Source organism: Aegilops tauschii, chromosome 3 (assembly GCF_002575655.3).
Source record: "Aegilops tauschii subsp. strangulata cultivar AL8/78 chromosome 3, Aet v6.0, whole genome shotgun sequence".
Lineage (NCBI taxonomy): Eukaryota > Viridiplantae > Streptophyta > Magnoliopsida > Poales > Poaceae > Aegilops > Aegilops tauschii.
Genome location: NC_053037.3, coordinates 198,107,860 through 198,118,154, shown reverse-complemented (window position 1 = coordinate 198,118,154; position 10,295 = coordinate 198,107,860).

Genomic DNA, 10,295 nt, shown 5'->3' with positions numbered 1-10,295 from the left:
CATATTATGATGGCGCTGGAACTGGATCACTCCACTCCAGAGGCAGGTAAGCTTGCTCCTTGCACTGGCACTGGCTTGCTTCGCCCAGATAGGGCTTCTGTTGGTCTCTCTTTTTCACTATCACTGAAATCCACCTCCTCTTTAGAAAAATGAGAGCTGCTCTTTGGTAGTTTCGGTAGTCCCAAGTAAGCTATCTACTCTGGTGTCCAATCAGTTCTGAAGTCTGGCTTGTCATTGGAAAAGGTAGCAAAGAATATCGTATTAAGATGTCGGTAGTACAAAGCAAGCTACTTCGTCTGTTCACTCAATTGGCTCCCTAATCATGCCTTTCAAAGAAAGGATAATGCGTAGGAGTGAAGCAGTTGACTACTGTGTCTTGAGGAGTTCTGTACCGTACCCTGTGTGTCCGATCGAGTTCTACGGTCTACGGCTATATCCGACCAATTATCCAAGGCGCGGTCCACCTCTTTCTATGCTTCAATTTAGTGACGCAAGTAATGGTGGTGTTTGTTGTACTATAGGTACTGGGTTCGTTCTCTCATTGTCAGTATGTATTGAACTACCGCAATACAGGACTAGTGGGCCCCCGTATATCTATTAGCCGTCTATCTATTAGACCTATCTACAAGTAGAAGTTCATTACATTCCCGGAGATGTAGAATCGAGTGTTTAGCTTACAGGGCATTGTGCTAAGTTTGCAGCCGAATCGAAATATGGTGCTACTAGTCAAACACGAAAGCTAGGGAAGGGAATAGAAGGGCGGGTAGATCAATGTGATGATAGCACCACGCCAGGCACCAAAGACGAAAGCGAAACATTGTCGGTAACACTATACGTTGTAGTCTCGCATTATCCACTGGATCCGCAGCTAACCACATATAATGCTCAATGCTATGCAAAAGCAATAAATGGGAGATTGTCTTCTAACTAACTATATAAGTAATTTATATAACTAGATGATTCTGGTTCAAAAGATTCTTCCCATTATCATTATATAGAGAGGCGGAGGCGCGTAGCAATAAAAAAGCTTGCTTGTTGGGCTGATGAGGCTCAAGAAAGACTGTGAAGTGAAGATGTGCCATTACCGAAACCATTTCTTTGCTTTGGGCGAAGTTTCTTTATAGGGAGCTCACTTCCTTGCTTGGTTGGTTGGTTGAACTTGCTTTTTAGGTGCGATGCGTGCGGGTCTAGTTTCATTTATGAGTGCTGCGTATATTTCCGTCAGTAATGGTTTTGAGCTTGGGAAGAAGGGATATGGGTATGGCATCCTCCCAGATTTGATCTAAGGCTAGTTCAGTGTGTGGAACTACTATCTTCTCTCAATATCAGGCTAAGGCTTGGCTAAGTGCTCTAGAGGTTTTCCTTATTGTCTTGGTTCTTACCTCAACAGGGCAGGGGAGATAGTTGGAAGTTGAATAGTCGTATCGTATTAGTTCAGAGAATCCCTGTTGAATGGCTTGGCTTTCAGTGCGAGTCTAGTTGACTGATTCCTAGGCTAGCTTCTCCTTATGTGCGGGTCTAGTCTACAGAACAGATGAAGACCCAGAACCGAGGAGAACAGAATGAATACCGATCTCAGAGCGGGCAATCAATCCTAGTTCCTAGTTTCCTTCAAGCAACAGCCTGCCTGTTCCCGTTCTTCGTGTAGCAAACCTCCTATAGTGGATACGACTGAGAACGAGCTTGAATCACTCACTGCAAAGGAACAACTGATTCTCCAATTCCGTGTTTGTTTTCCTTTCATTCTACCTACCTTCTTTTCACCGGAGGCATATTTGATACGTTATTTAACATTCCGAAGAAAGTGCAAACTTCCAGATCTGAAGGAATGGCAAGATCAGAGATCCATTTTACGCTGGGACCTAGCCAATGGGGAATCAGTAGTACTCGACCTTTGCTTCAGAAATCCACTGTTGCTGAAGAGAAGAGAAGAGATTTCTAGCGCGCACTCCTATCCGAGTAGAAAGACAACCTACACTCACCTTTGGCAATGGAAGAGACTAGACTCTTTCCACACTTAAGATCCCAAGGGACAAGACAGATCAGATCTTTCTCTTTAGCCGGGGGCCCTTCTCCAGAGTAGAGTTTTGAACAAGAGTGCGGAGCGATGCGTTTCATCAAGAGTGCGAATCGAATGGAAGTTGACCATGTTCTTGAAATCGATCCTCGGATGTGAAATGAAAAGAGAAGCAAGTCGCGATGCAAGGAAATCAAACTTTTCGTGGGTCAGGGAGCCTGTTATGAGTTGGCTTTGGGACAAGCCCTGTTTCTTTAGAAGAATCTCCCCTAGAACTCACTTTTGAAACCCGTTGAAGGAAATCCCGATAAAGAGAGGGAATGTGCTATAAAGCCATTTTCTTCTACACATTATACGTTACTCATTGGGTTGATAACAGAGGATAGATCGCATCAATTCACTAAAGAAAAACTGCTTTTCCTGAGATTTCTAGCCCGATACCTTCCTGCCAACCCGGAACAGCGGATTCAGCTTCAATCCGAGGGCTTCCTGTGGCTGTTTCTGATTGACATGCCTGTTTCAAAGTGCAGTTCTCCAGGTCACAAGAGATAGAGATAGAAATGATCCCTGGCCGAGTCTAAGATCTTGGGTTGTTGGGATAGGATTGCTTGATTCCAGTTGTGAGTGGTTGATCAATCTTTTCTTTGACTGGTCTGCCGGATCTCTTCCACTGATTCTGGAAACCTTTACTTAGAACTTACATGTAAATTTTGCCACTGATCCCCATTTCTACAGCTTGCTTTTAGTTGACGGTTAGGTTAGTTCATCTACCCACACTGGACTGGCATCAACAACGACTACTCGAACTATTCGTCCATCAACAACAACAACTACTCGGATTAGTAACATTCCTCAGAAATAACATATATCAAAGTCGAAGGAAGAGCGGAAACCTGCTTCCCTAGAAACACAGTTGTGCTTCACTTCCTTGCGCAGAGACCAGAATACGGAATTGGAAAATGAACTTGCTCTTGATCCTCGGTCGATGGTTGATAGCTAGGCTTTCAGGGAATTAGAAGTTGTGATAATAGGGAGCAGGAAATTCTTGCTTGAATGCCCGGGGCAAGCTTCAGCAGATACAACAGATCCATATCCATAAACAAGAATGAAAAGCAGATTTCGATTAGTGAATGGATGCTATCCTGACCTGGCAAGAGATCCTGATCACTACGAGATGCTAATTTTCAACCTCCAATGCCTTAGAGCAGCAAATCCATCAACCCCGGACAAGAAAATCAAACAAAGTAGTGGCCAGGCCAGTCTCAAGAATGGGAAAGTCAAGTTCTAGTACGGCTATCGCGATGTGGCCAATGGATAATAAATAAATTGCTAACCCAACCCAGCAATCAAACAGATGCTAGCAACGGCTTTCTAGCTAGAAAACCAAGCCTTGGATCTCCACATAGAAGACAATTCATTACAATACCAATGAAGCTAATGCAATAAAGCAAAGGCAAGTTCCAATTATGTAGTGTAGTCGCACTCATCCCCAAAAGGAAAGAAGATTTTTGGATTTCACCCACTATTCGTTCCCTCTATCCGAACGACACCACTGATCCGATGCCAACTCTTTTAATTGACATTAGTAACATTTTCCACACTTGCTTCTGTTCTCCAATTCCTATTCTTATTCCAATTCTCCTCCCATCCCTCGAGAGAGCCGAGCGAGTGATTCTCTTTAAGGATCAAATGATAGCAATAGCAAACAAACCGAGCGAGGAAGCTTACTTACCAGGGATGGATACCAGTTCAGATGGATTTCCGTATTCACTTATGAGGCTCGAATCTCCTCTTCCACACTAGCAGCACCTAAGTGAAACAGAAGTTTTCTTATCAGCGGACTGGGTATCGAGGTCAAATAGCAGTACGTACTGGAAGCCTCCCGATGTGGGGTTCCAGGGCAGAGGTCAGAGAATCTATATGGTCGGTGTCTACGCATGCTTGAATTCCATATCCATAGCTGTCAAAATGATGTTAGTAGGATCATCGGTCGGGAGTCAAGTCAAAGGAGTGAAGTTGAGGGAAAAGCTCTTTCTCTCAAAGTTTGAGCACTGGCCTAAAACTGGATCAAAGATTGGAATCCAGAATCCAAGTCTCTTCTTTCTTATACGAGTTTATTTCTTAGTAGAGTAATGTTTCCCTTTCCTTGACTGTCTTCCCGGAGAGATTCCTTGATTTCGGTATTTCACTACTCTAGTTGGAGTAACGTCCCTTGCTATCTTCATTCTGACCTTGCCCTAGCGGCGCACAGTGACAAATCGAGTTCAGGTTCTGATCTGGCTCGTACACTAAACCTTACCAGTAGCTCTTGCTCCTGCAGCAACTGTTGCACTACAAGCACAAGCTATTCTTCTAACTTGCTTGACACACTGATGGATCTTGACACACTGATGGAACAATGCGGCCGACTCATTCACCTGCCGCCCTTTAGTAGGAATCTGAAGAGGAAGGAGCCTTAGCTGCTTCTATTCTATGCAATTCTCTTCTCATCCCTACGCCTGCTCGGCACATAAACTAACAATCCTGCTACTTCTCCTTACAACAAGTGCTGAAGCTGAGAGGCTAGGGGACTCGGGTCAGGGCGGGATGAGTATATGGTTTGAACCCTCTATCTATAGATCATTCCTTTTACTGATTTCTAGCTTTTCGGGGGCACAAGTAGTTGATCACTTAGACGTATGAGATTCTGAAAGGATTGTTCTCTCTAGGCACATCTTAGGAAGGATTCCGTGTCCCTCCAACTCCATCAATTGGGCGGCGTCTTTTCATCCGGAGAAGCTGTCGAAGCGATAGCCATGTCTGATCCCCGTATCTGTGAAAGAGCAAGGTCTTCCTAGTGGAGTCTAGAAAAAGAGCCGGGTATTCTGAGTGGAGTCTGGAATGAGACCTGCTGCCTCTGGCTTGACCATTAGCTGCTCTATCTGTTATTGGCATGGCATTCCTAAACCCATAGAAAAAAGGATTAGGGGACGTCCATCGAAATAGACTAGGAGGCCTCTCACTAGCGCTATATAAGCTGCCGGATTCCCTTTCACTTAAAGCCATTCCAACAATCTATTCGTCGTAAGCCCTTCTAGCAGCAATCCAAACGTCCCTCCATCTGCATCTCCCTAACAGTCTCTGCACGTGGATCCCTTCTACTAGTGATTCAATTGGGCCCAATCCTGCCGATCCACTTCCTTCTATCAATTAGTGGAATCCCCAAAAGGGGAAGAAGTTCTTTGCGCTAAATACCTTCTTTGCAAGCCGTGGTCCCACAACGGACTGAAATGGCCATCAGAAAGCCGATTCATTTTATGATAGAAAAAGAATCTGCTTTCTTCTGGCACATGTATTTCTGAAAGGACTCCATCCTTGGAAAAGCTCGTTTGCACCTTGCATCGAATTAAACCACTCCTTTCTCCGCGGATAAAGACTTGGTGGGTGGGGATGAGACGCTAAGGTAGGGTTCGGTCTGGATGAAACTATCTTTAACACGAGCTTCTTCCTTGTGTGAAGTACCAACTTATTGGAATTCAACATTGCATATTCACTAGCGAGATCTCTTATAAGTTTTGGGACCACAATGAATTCTTCCTACAGCGCTGTAAAGGGTGCGGTTTAGCAACCAAGCGTACAATGACCGAAACCAACAGCTCCATCATTTCTGAGAACTTCTCTCTCGCATAGAGGAGATCTTGGCACTACTTTATTTGTTCGATCCAGGGAGCCGCCCTCTTCTTCATATCTTGCTTGATATTGGTTTCATAATGAAAAGAGGAAGGAGTGTCGAAGCGATGTCGCTTCTCTGCTCTCAGCTCTTTGCTCGAGATGATGTGATCTGATCGACCAGTCTAGAATCTGTAACCAATTGGCTAAGTCGCTAAGTCATTGCGGACACTTGCCATCCTCTCATATCGAAAGACGAACAACGACTTCCGGGGTAAAACGGAGGGCTAAAACCTGAGCCTCCTTTTCCATCCCAGGGGGTAGCGATTTCAAGAGTACTTGGTTCAAAACTTCCAGTTTATTCAAGTAGTTTCACTCGATGAAAAATGCATGCAAAATGCATTCTATTGCTGATTCTCTGTCAGGCAGTACACCTCTGTCCCAAGCTGTTCGTGTTAAGGTGGCCGATGGCGCTGAGTTAACTTCCTTGTTTCTTCTGCTTGATTTGATCTTTGCAAGTATCTGCTGATACCGCTCCATCACATCAGCCAAGGAGCCCCACATTCAAGAGTGTAATGAATGCAACTCAGAAGCCATTCTTATCTGTCTATGCCCCATATCTTGGATCCGGGTCTGCGTATGAATAGTATTCGTATCACAGTCGAGCAAGAGGATTGCCTTACTCATTTCAAGCGGAAGTGGGGATTGAACCCAATACATACCTAGCAGCTAAAAGAGGTCCAAAGCACCGGATATGGCTCAAATAGTCCTTATAGAAATGATCTACGAACTATAACCTTTCGATAAGAAAGATTAGTTACACAAGATATATTATTCTTTCTCACTTCCTCTAGAAACCAAAGGGAGAAGGAGTGGGAGTTGAAAGCGACAGAGATAAAGTACCAGCAGCTGCAGTCGTAGGTGGAAGCCTTTCTTTCTTCTTGCACATATTGAGCTTGGCGCTCCTTGAGATCTCGGAATAGCTCCGAACCAGCGACCTTGAGCGGGTCTCCTCAAAACCACCGTAACTACCCGCTGTGAGCCATGGTCCTTGTATGCTAAGGTGGAGATTAATTAATTTCTGCCACATCAGGCGCCTATCTGTAGACAGATTGGATCGATAAATATAAAAAAAACTTGCCAAGCTTTGCAAGGTCCCCTTCTTAGAACAGCGGCAAGTCAGCACCAGGTCAAATTCTCCAATTACGGTAATATACCATAAACAATCATCCTTTAGGAGCTATATTATCCCTCTAGGGGAGCTAGTATAGTTGTCCATAAGGTCACACCCCTTCTTCATTCCATTTTCTATTTTAGAACTTCGGCTTTCAAAGACTTTTCCCACAATAGAGGCTTTGTTCTTTTTGAGCAGAAAGAATGAATCTAGTATCGACGGAATGGTATCTATCTTCTTAATATTCGTTTTCCAGGGGAATGAGCCAACCCACACAAGAGTGCCTACTAGCTTGTCACGAACGCAGAGGAAAAGAAGTAAGATACCCCCGCCCCCGAGCCAGGACCCCATCTTCTTGTACCGCTAGTGGTCTTGGATGAAGAACCACAAGAGCAACCTGAGGTAGTCGAGGAGGAGCCACAAGAGCAAGATGGAGGTTAAAATAAGACAGGTGGTAATACTTCTTTGGAATTCTCGCTTGCACTACGCAGAGAGACTAGGACTAATGCTGGAAAGCCTCCGGTCCGATATGGCTATGAGCATGACATTGCAAATTGAGTTTCAGACTCTTATGTCTCACCCGCACACAAAGCATCCATTGCATCTCTACAATCAGTGTCTATTCCAAAGGATTGGAAGGCTGCAAAGCTGGATCCCCGGTGGAAAGAAAGACGCAATGAAGGAGGAGCTTGGTGCACTTCAGAAGAACAAGACGTGGGATCTTCTTCCACTTCCAGCAGGAAAAAGAGCAGTTGGATGAAAATGGGTGTTCACCGTAAAACAGACTCCAGACGGTAAGGTGGATAGATAGAAGGCAAGGCTAGTTGCAAAAGGTTATAGGAAGACGGGAGATAGACTATGATGAGACCAAAGCACCAGTGGCGAAGATGGACACGGTGAGAACCTTAATCTCATGCACAGTCAACTTACTTTGGGTGGCCTTTACATCAGCTAGATGTGAGGAATGCTTTTCTTCATGGTGGTTATTTACAAGTAAGAGATCCATATGGACATTCCTCCAGGTTTTGGAACAAACAGACTGATGGGAAGGTGTGTAGGCTCAAGAAATCTTTGTATGGCTTAAAACAGCCGCCACGGGCGTGGATAGGTTCAGGAGAGTTGTTTGTGGTATGGGCTACTCTCAGAGTAATGGAGATCATACAGTACCGGCATAGACGAATCCATATCACCATTTTGGCGGTGTATGTGTATGATATTGTGATTACTGGAGATGATGTTGAAGAAATCAAATGTTTGAAGGCAAGACTGGGAGAAGCATTTGAGGTAAAGGATCTTGGACCTCTTCGATACTTCCTTCGGATTGAGATTGTTCGGTCGAAGAAGGGGGTAACATTAAGTATAGTGAACAGGTAGCTGATTGTTTTACTAAACGAGTAGGTCCTTGTGAGGGTTTAGAAATTTGTAACAAGATAGGCATGTTAGATATCTTTAGCCGGGGGAGTGTTGAGTATTGCGCTGGGCTGTATAGTGTGTGTTAGGCCCCATGGCCCATGTACCTAGTATGTATAGCAGCACATAGGAGCAATGGAAGAGATTGATGATCACTCATCAAATAATACCCATGAAATGAATCCAGACTCAGTGAGTGGTGAAGACCACTGACCCCAATAGGAATACGGAAGACCTAATTATTGAAGAGAATAGTACAATTAACAACTAAACCTAAAGGGATCCACTTGTCACAGAAGCAGTCTATAACTAATAGGAAGCGCCTATCTCTTACTTGATATCTGATTGATCTTGCAGAGTCGAATTGTTTGAACTTGATCGACCTTAAATGCTAGTTCAATTCGAGGATGACATCATATAATATACGCGAGGCTCAACCAATGATTTTGATTAGACACTTCTCCTTGTTGAATGAGAATGAAGGAAGAGTGCCGAACGACTAAAGCTAATAGCCAGCCCGGATACCTAAACTGAAGATGATGTCCCACCATAGCAAGATATGATACAGACCAATTAACTGGTAAGCCAACCTTCCCCATTGCTTTTCTTTCAACTAACTAGAAAAAGAAGGGGGCTCTTACGCGACTAGGCCGAGGAAACCTCCACTACTGGCTGAACTGAAACACATCATCCCATCCATTCCATCAAGTAAGTACGGGTCCACAGTGACATATTAAAGAATGCCAACTTTCTCCCAACCGGTCTGTGAGAAGAAATGCCTAGATACTCGATATGAGGAGAGCTCGGTAAGCAGGCAAAGAGCAGGGTTTGGTAGGCTGAGCCTCTTCTGGGGCGGGAAATTGGTCTATACCCACAGTTGCTTTTGTTTTTTCATATGGCACTCTAAGGGTGATTTGCGAAGTTGTTGTTTCTGACTGTAGCCTGTAAGAAAAGAAGTGTGCCTGCATCGATCGCATCAAGATTAATCTATGTTATTTTTCATACGCATTTCATTTCACTGGGCTGCGGTTGGCCTTAGCTTTAGTAGCAGGGTTGGTGCTTTCTTTTCAATGAGGGAATGGCTGGCGCTATCACCCATGGCACCTTTATCCTCAGCAAGAAGTGAGTAGTTGGCATTTCCGGTTTCCGAACAAATGGATACAAATTGACCTTGTGGATCCGATGATACCATGCCTGGGAGACTTTCAGAAGAATAAGAAGAAGAAGGCGGATTCAATTCTTCAAGTCAAAGTCAAGGGCTACTGGTAGTTTCCTATCAATAACGATCCTTTGGATCTATAATCATTGAAAGAGGTTTCTATATTACAACAATTGAGAGTTGCCTCGTGCTATCACTACCTCGTACCAATCAAGGAGCTCTAAAGCATGCTGAGCTGGCCGGGCGGGATCACTAGCTTCCGGTAATATGTGCTTGTCACTTTACTCGAGCCTTGAGAGAATCGGCCAAAGCCTATATCTACAAAAATGAAAGAGAAAGAAATAAGCAAATCTGAATAAGTTGATAGGAGGGAGTGTGGTGTTCTGTTCAAGATTTCTCTCAAGCCTAAACCTTCAAAGCTAACTAGTAGGCTTTGGATACATGGCTCTGACCAGGTGGAAGGTACTCTCCAGTAGCAAAAGTGAGTTCTACGAAAAACAGCGATTCTGCTTTCCTCCGCAATTTGGCCCATAGTAAGAAAAGGTAAGGTTGCGTAAGATATGGGAACTCGTAACCGACTATCGAACACAACTGAGAGTTCACTACTGGTCAAGTACACCAATTCCGCTCATGTTAAACATACTGAAAAAAACTCTAGTAAAATGGTAAGATGAATCAGTCAAAGGCAATTCAATATCCAAATCATCATAATAAGAATAGGGCCTCGATCAGAGCACATACTACCAGATAGAGAGCGAGGCAGATGGAGGGGATTATGGTTCCAATTTGTTGGCAGGTGCTTTTGCTGTAAAAGCAAAGGAACTTTTCAAGAGTTTCGATGAATTGAAAACCGGTTCTGCTTCGCTCTTGCTTCGTGGTCTTGAGCA